The sequence below is a fragment of the Xyrauchen texanus genome, chromosome 1 (assembly GCF_025860055.1).
Source record: "Xyrauchen texanus isolate HMW12.3.18 chromosome 1, RBS_HiC_50CHRs, whole genome shotgun sequence".
NCBI classification, from domain to species: Eukaryota; Metazoa; Chordata; class Actinopteri; order Cypriniformes; family Catostomidae; genus Xyrauchen; species Xyrauchen texanus.
In genome coordinates, this window is record NC_068276.1 from 32,003 (window position 1) to 37,927 (window position 5,925).

General features: G+C 42.8%; 1 long non-coding RNA gene across 1 annotated transcript; it reads right to left on the bottom strand.

Annotated features, from left to right (window-relative positions):
- Positions 1-2,605: 2,605 nt before the first annotated feature.
- On the bottom strand, positions 2,606-3,513 carry LOC127648731 (uncharacterized). Its single transcript, XR_007971208.1, has 3 exons — positions 3,393-3,513; positions 3,207-3,290; positions 2,606-3,092 (listed from the first exon to the last, which is right to left on the bottom strand). It is a non-coding gene; the product is annotated as an uncharacterized LOC127648731 (long non-coding RNA).
- Between the last annotated feature and the right edge of the window lie 2,412 nt (positions 3,514-5,925).

Genomic DNA, 5,925 nt, shown 5'->3' on the forward strand with positions numbered 1-5,925 from the left:
GTGCTTTTCCAAAATAGCCGTTAAAGCATGCCAGATTTGTCAATAATATTTAGCCTCTGCTATATTTAACTTTAATAATAGCCTACACCGCACATAACTTTCTAAGCCATCAGCCATTGCACTAATCAAATGTGGACTAGTTAGAGGACACAATAGAAGCATAAGAAGTTAAACTAAGGTAAGAAAAACACAAACGTGTTACAAAGTGTCTTCACACGTAAACAACACGTTGGGATGACGATCGGTTACTCGCACTTCCGACCGGTCGCCAAAGGAACACATTAACAACACGTCAGCACACGTAGGAACGTGTTACATATGATTTTATGAAAATGATCAATAATTTCGTTTTGGCTCATTGTTTATATGTGGCAGACATGAAAATCAACGAACCTTAATTACAAGTAAAGTATATTCAGCTGACTATGTCTATATGTAATATTAGAACTGTTATACACATTTTTTAAATAAACCTTTCCACTTTAACATTTATGATGTCTATTTGTGAAAGATTATGATAATTTAGTAATTTTATTAAGACTGAGATTATGCTTGATTAGATTAACTTTTTATTAGTTTGTTATCTGTGTGATAGCCTATGTATAAAAAATAGTATGAATGTTTTTAATATATTAGCCTACAGGTTTCCTGAATTGCTAAAACACATTTCTTGGAAACATCATTAATTTTTTAAAACCTTAAACACAAAACCAAATTTTCAAACTACATTCAGAGAACATCTGACTCTTCTTTCAAAAAAAAAAAAAGAAAAAAAAAAAGACTCAAAACCATTTTATCTGTGCTCAAAATCAAACAGTGCTTTCAGATCATGCACACAAGAGTCAATAAAAAAAATATATTTGCATTAGGCTATTATTACAGTCAAACCTGAATACAGAGAAAGCATTTTGTTACACATAACAGAAAAAATCAATAAATAAAAAATAAACAGCAAATATTTTATCACAGCTTAATCCATCTGGATCTGATCTCATTTCCACCTCTTATTTCAGTCTTCTGACTCAATTATGCTGTGTGGTAATAGCCCTACCAGTTCATTTGTGTATAATTGTGAATTTTAAAATTCAAAACAGAAAATTGTTTGGTCAAAAGTGACCGAAGAGCACCATGACAGTACTGGACTTGTAACATTTGTTGGAAAAGTAAATTATTTTAATTATGCTATATAAAACTTTCAGTAACAATATTATTACAATAAATTGTACTTAGCTTTTTTTTAAGTTCTGCAAATATTTTAAACTGTAGATTCACAGGTCACAACAGTTTAAAATATAAATGTGTGTGTGTGTGTGTGTGTGTGTATAAATGGATATTCTATATAGGCTAGGTCTATCTGTATTTCCAAATATATAAATATAATATATATTTATGAAAACCTTCTTTTTAAATGAAAGGCTACATTTATTAATTTGGGAGTGCTTTCTTTTATGGACTGTGAGAACATTGTACATTGGGCAATAAAATGAACAATAAAAACTAGTTAAAATGATTATATTGGTCAAATTAAGACTATTGAATGACTGTATATAGGCTAGCCTACAGTATTTCTGCTCTTTGAAAGTAAAACACATAGCCTCACATGCACAGGATTCAGGAGAAATGTTTTAGTGTTGTTTTAGGGGTACAATATTTATATGTATTGCCTTTAATGTCCATTTATAGTCTTTACACATTAGCTTGGATACTTGCATGGTTAAAAAACTGCTATTTTCAAGACGTTGACGTCACGTCAGGTCGTCACGTGGGTCAACCCGCTCGGTAAGACGCTCAAAAGTACAAGACGTTCGGATAGACGTTTGATCGGTCAGTCGGTCGGTCGAATGTTTGATTTTGGCACGGAGTAAGCGCCATAGAATGTTTGATTTTGGCACAGAGTAAGCGCCATAACCGCGAGTCTCCTCGTAGATCAGACCGGAGTTACGCTTGACACCGCCGCGGCGAGCGAGACGACGGATGGCGGGTTTGGTGATTCCCTGGATGTTATCACGCAACACTTTGCGGTGACGCTTAGCTCCTCCTTTCCCAAGTCCTTTTCCTCCTTTACCTATTCCAGACATGATTACAACACGACGATCAACTGAACATGAGGAGTAAATCTGCTGGTTGCATTTAGATTTGCCTACACCAGAACGTTACCCTAACGTTCTCATATGGTTCCCATTTGGTTATTTTTTTGGGAACCAAATAAGAACGTTCTAGGAACGTTCCCTGCAGGTTGTTATTTTACAACCTAAAGAGAACCTTCCCAGAACGTTCCCTGCAGGTTGTTTTTAGGTTTAATTTTTATAACCTAAAGAGAACGTTCTGGGAAGTTTCCCTACAGGTTGCTATTTTATAACCTAAAGAGAACCTTCCCAGAACGTTCCCTGCAGGTTATTTTTAGGTTTAATTTTTATAACCTAAAGAGAACGTTCTGGGAAGGTTCCCTACAGGTTGTTATTTTATAACCTAAAGAGAACCTTCCCAGAACGTTCCCAGCAGGTTATTTTTAGGTTTAATTTTTATAACCTAAAGAGAACGTTCTGGGAACGTTCCCTGCAGGTTGTTATTTTATAACCTAAAGAGAACCTTCCCAGAACGTTCCCTGCAGGTTATTATTTTAATATCACTTACCATAATTAACAGGCAGTAGAGGGCGCTCATATTGAATATTTATAGGGTTTCCTTACCATCTTCCTGGAATGTTTCAGGTCTTTAAGTAATTTACTACTCAACCGATGACTTGAATCAGGTATGTTATATCTATATTATAAATTATAATATAGAAATTATATAACTTTTAAAGATTTTTCATGGTTTATTTGAAAGATTTTTCATTTTTTATGGTATACAATTACATACATTGTTGGGCCGAAATCTATTTGGCAAGACTGAACAAAACAACACTACAATTTCACTACAGAGTTTAACAGTTTTATTAAAACAAGAACAAATGGGAGGGAGGTTTTATTTCAACAGGAACAATAAAATAAAAAACTGACTGTTGTATTCCAGATGTGTTCCTCAGGACACCAACCCCAACTGCTGAATACAGGGGAAACATTATTGTGCATCATTCACCTGTCACCCATCTGTGAATGGATGTGAAAATGGTTTAGCTCCTAAGGTTATTTGCCAGTAGTAAACAAGTAGCTACTATTGTTGTGATAAATGCACACAGAAGGACACATAGGTGTTGGACCGACCTAGTGGTGGATAACCTCACTTTGCACCATTGAGGCTTCCAGTGGATAAAGCAATTTCCAATTGACTACATGCATCAAACCTGCCTAGGTGTTTAAAAAGAAAACACAACATTAGTATCACTAAGGTTGTAATTTTCTAAGAGATGTACATTTATGAGGGGACACTGACAAGTGAAAAGAACTGACCTGTGCTAGTTTGCTCTTTATACACTGGCAGCCAATGTATACCATGTGACCTATATAACCCAGTTGTAGGTTAGAGACAAAAAGATTCATATGAATGTGATTTTTAAAAGTTCTGATTTACCATTACATCCTATAACAAAATATATAACAATTACAAATGATCCATGAGTGTTTTAATTTTTATAATCTTAACATCATTCACCTCAGAATGCTATTTCATTTTACTTTACCATCACGGTTCACTGTAAGGTTGTTGAATATGATGTGCCACACCCCGGAAGTGATGTCATAGCCACATAACCTATATTTTTTTATCACATACTTGCTTATGATGAGCTCAATGTTGATTTTTAGTAATGGAATAATTTACATGTAAAGATAGAAATTAAGAAGCTTAACTGTCCCACTTTACCCACTTTGCCAGTATTTTGACTTCACATTTCCAGGTTTCTCAAAAGCAGGACGTCATACTTGTAAACTTGTATTGCAGTGAATGAAAGACCACATTACCCCTGGTGGTCTTCGGTCACTTTTGACCGAAAAGTTTTGTATTTTGAATTTTTTTAAAACATAGCTTCATCGGAATGGTATGCACGGGATCTAGTGGTTACACCATGAAATTACATGTTCTCTTACGAGAGGTTCTCTCGTATTGCGTAAGCTAGCTTACGCTACGGGAAAGATTCATCTTTTCTGAGACATTGAAGCCAAAAAATTATCCTTAATTTTTGTATCCATTGTCAACGCAGTGCGGCAGCTGCAGACCTTGAGCGGGCTAGCTAGCGAGCTCATAGGTTGCTCTGCGGCAACTGCTGCAGCCTATAGACGAGCTTGGGCTGAACTCGCGATCCAATGAGAGGCGCCCGCATCACTGCATCAAAGCCCGCCAAAAGGGCGTGACTAGAGTGCATATAAGCGTAGTTCGTGAGGCTGGAACCCTGATTTTCATCTCTTCAGCTGAGCTCTCCGCATCGCTGACCTGGAAGCCGCTCGCCGCTTGAGGGGCATCTAGCAAGCGTGGACAGCGCTAGAAGAAGCCGGCCGTCTCAGCCACCTTCAGCCATCCTGCGAAGCTACGCCATCCGACGACGTATCCTTTTATTAAGCAAGCTAGTTCTCAAGAACTATTCACAAAAGAGTACGAAGCGTCTTTTTCAAGATGCCTCGCCCACTTAGCGCTCATGTCGCGCTCTTCTCAGCACAGGAGACCGCCACATCATCTGGCGCTCTCTGCCTGGGACTGGGGCATGCAGAGCTCGCCCTCACTGAGGGCGGATGCGATTTCGCGAGGAGCTACCGATGTCGACCCTGCGGGCTCGACTCGAGCCGTCAAAGCAGAAACCGCCAGCGCTTTACCCTCAGCCACGCGAGGAAGAAGCCGCCACAAAGGCTGCCGGAAACTGTGGTTGAAGCGACTGCCTCGCCGGAGCCTCTCCTCGAGCATCGCTTCACCCTCCCCGCCTCGGACGCCAAGCAGTTGCCGCCGAGCGGCCGCGACTGCTGCCATCTCGGATGACGAGCGGAGGATAAGGGCTGCTGTTCCATCATGGCTTCGACAGCGAGGAGTGGACAGGCTCCCAAGCCTCCTCAGCCCAGGAATCCAGCAGGACCCGCGCCGGAGTCGGCGGGAGTTAACACGCCTCACACAGGCCGCCGACCGCCTCGGCTCGAGTGGTCACCGCCCCTGAGCAGGCACCCAACAGACTCGGACGGCTGCTTTCTTCAAAGCCATCGCCGCTTACACCCGCTGCCCGGCCGCCCCTTCCTGCCGGAATTACATACGGAGCTTGCAAAGTCGTGGAACGCCCGCTTTCAGCCAGGACCCGCTTCACACGCCTCCACCTCTCGCGCCGGTGGACGGCGCCACTGAGAGAGGCTACTCCTCCATCCCCGCGTCGAGGACTCGGTAGCAGCACACCTTTGTCCGCCTCCGCGAGATGGCGCTCCAAGCCTGTGCTCCCGCTCTAAGGCCTGCAGAGCGACTTCCGCCTATGTTGGCCGCGCTTATTCCGCCGCCGCCAAGCCGCGATCTGCTCTGCACTCAATGGCCGCTTTACAGATCCTACAAGCAGACCTTCTTCGGAGTGGGATGAGAAAGGCAGGCACCCAGAGGCTGTTACTGATCTACTGCGCTGACAGACCTCGCCTCAAGGCTACCAAAGCTGCAGCCCAAGCTCTAGGGAAGTGCATGGCCTCGCTGACTGTGACCGAGAGACACTTATGGCTAACACTAGCCGACATGGGAGAAGCAGAGCGCTCCACGCCTCAACGCACCGCCTCTCCAACCGGTCTCTTCGGCTCCGCGGTGAGTGGCATTGTTGACCGCTTCAGAAGTCCAGAAAGCCACCCAAGCCATGAACCTTCTTCCTGCCGCTGCCGCTTAGCTCCTCTGCAGGCCGCCACGCGATCAGCCTCCTGCACGCAGCCTCTTCACAGCTCCAGTTCAACAATCTCAGACTTCTCAGCGCCGACAGGGCTGCCGCCTCGATCGCGCCAGACAGCCGCCGAGACCGCCTCCCGCTGGCCTCGATCT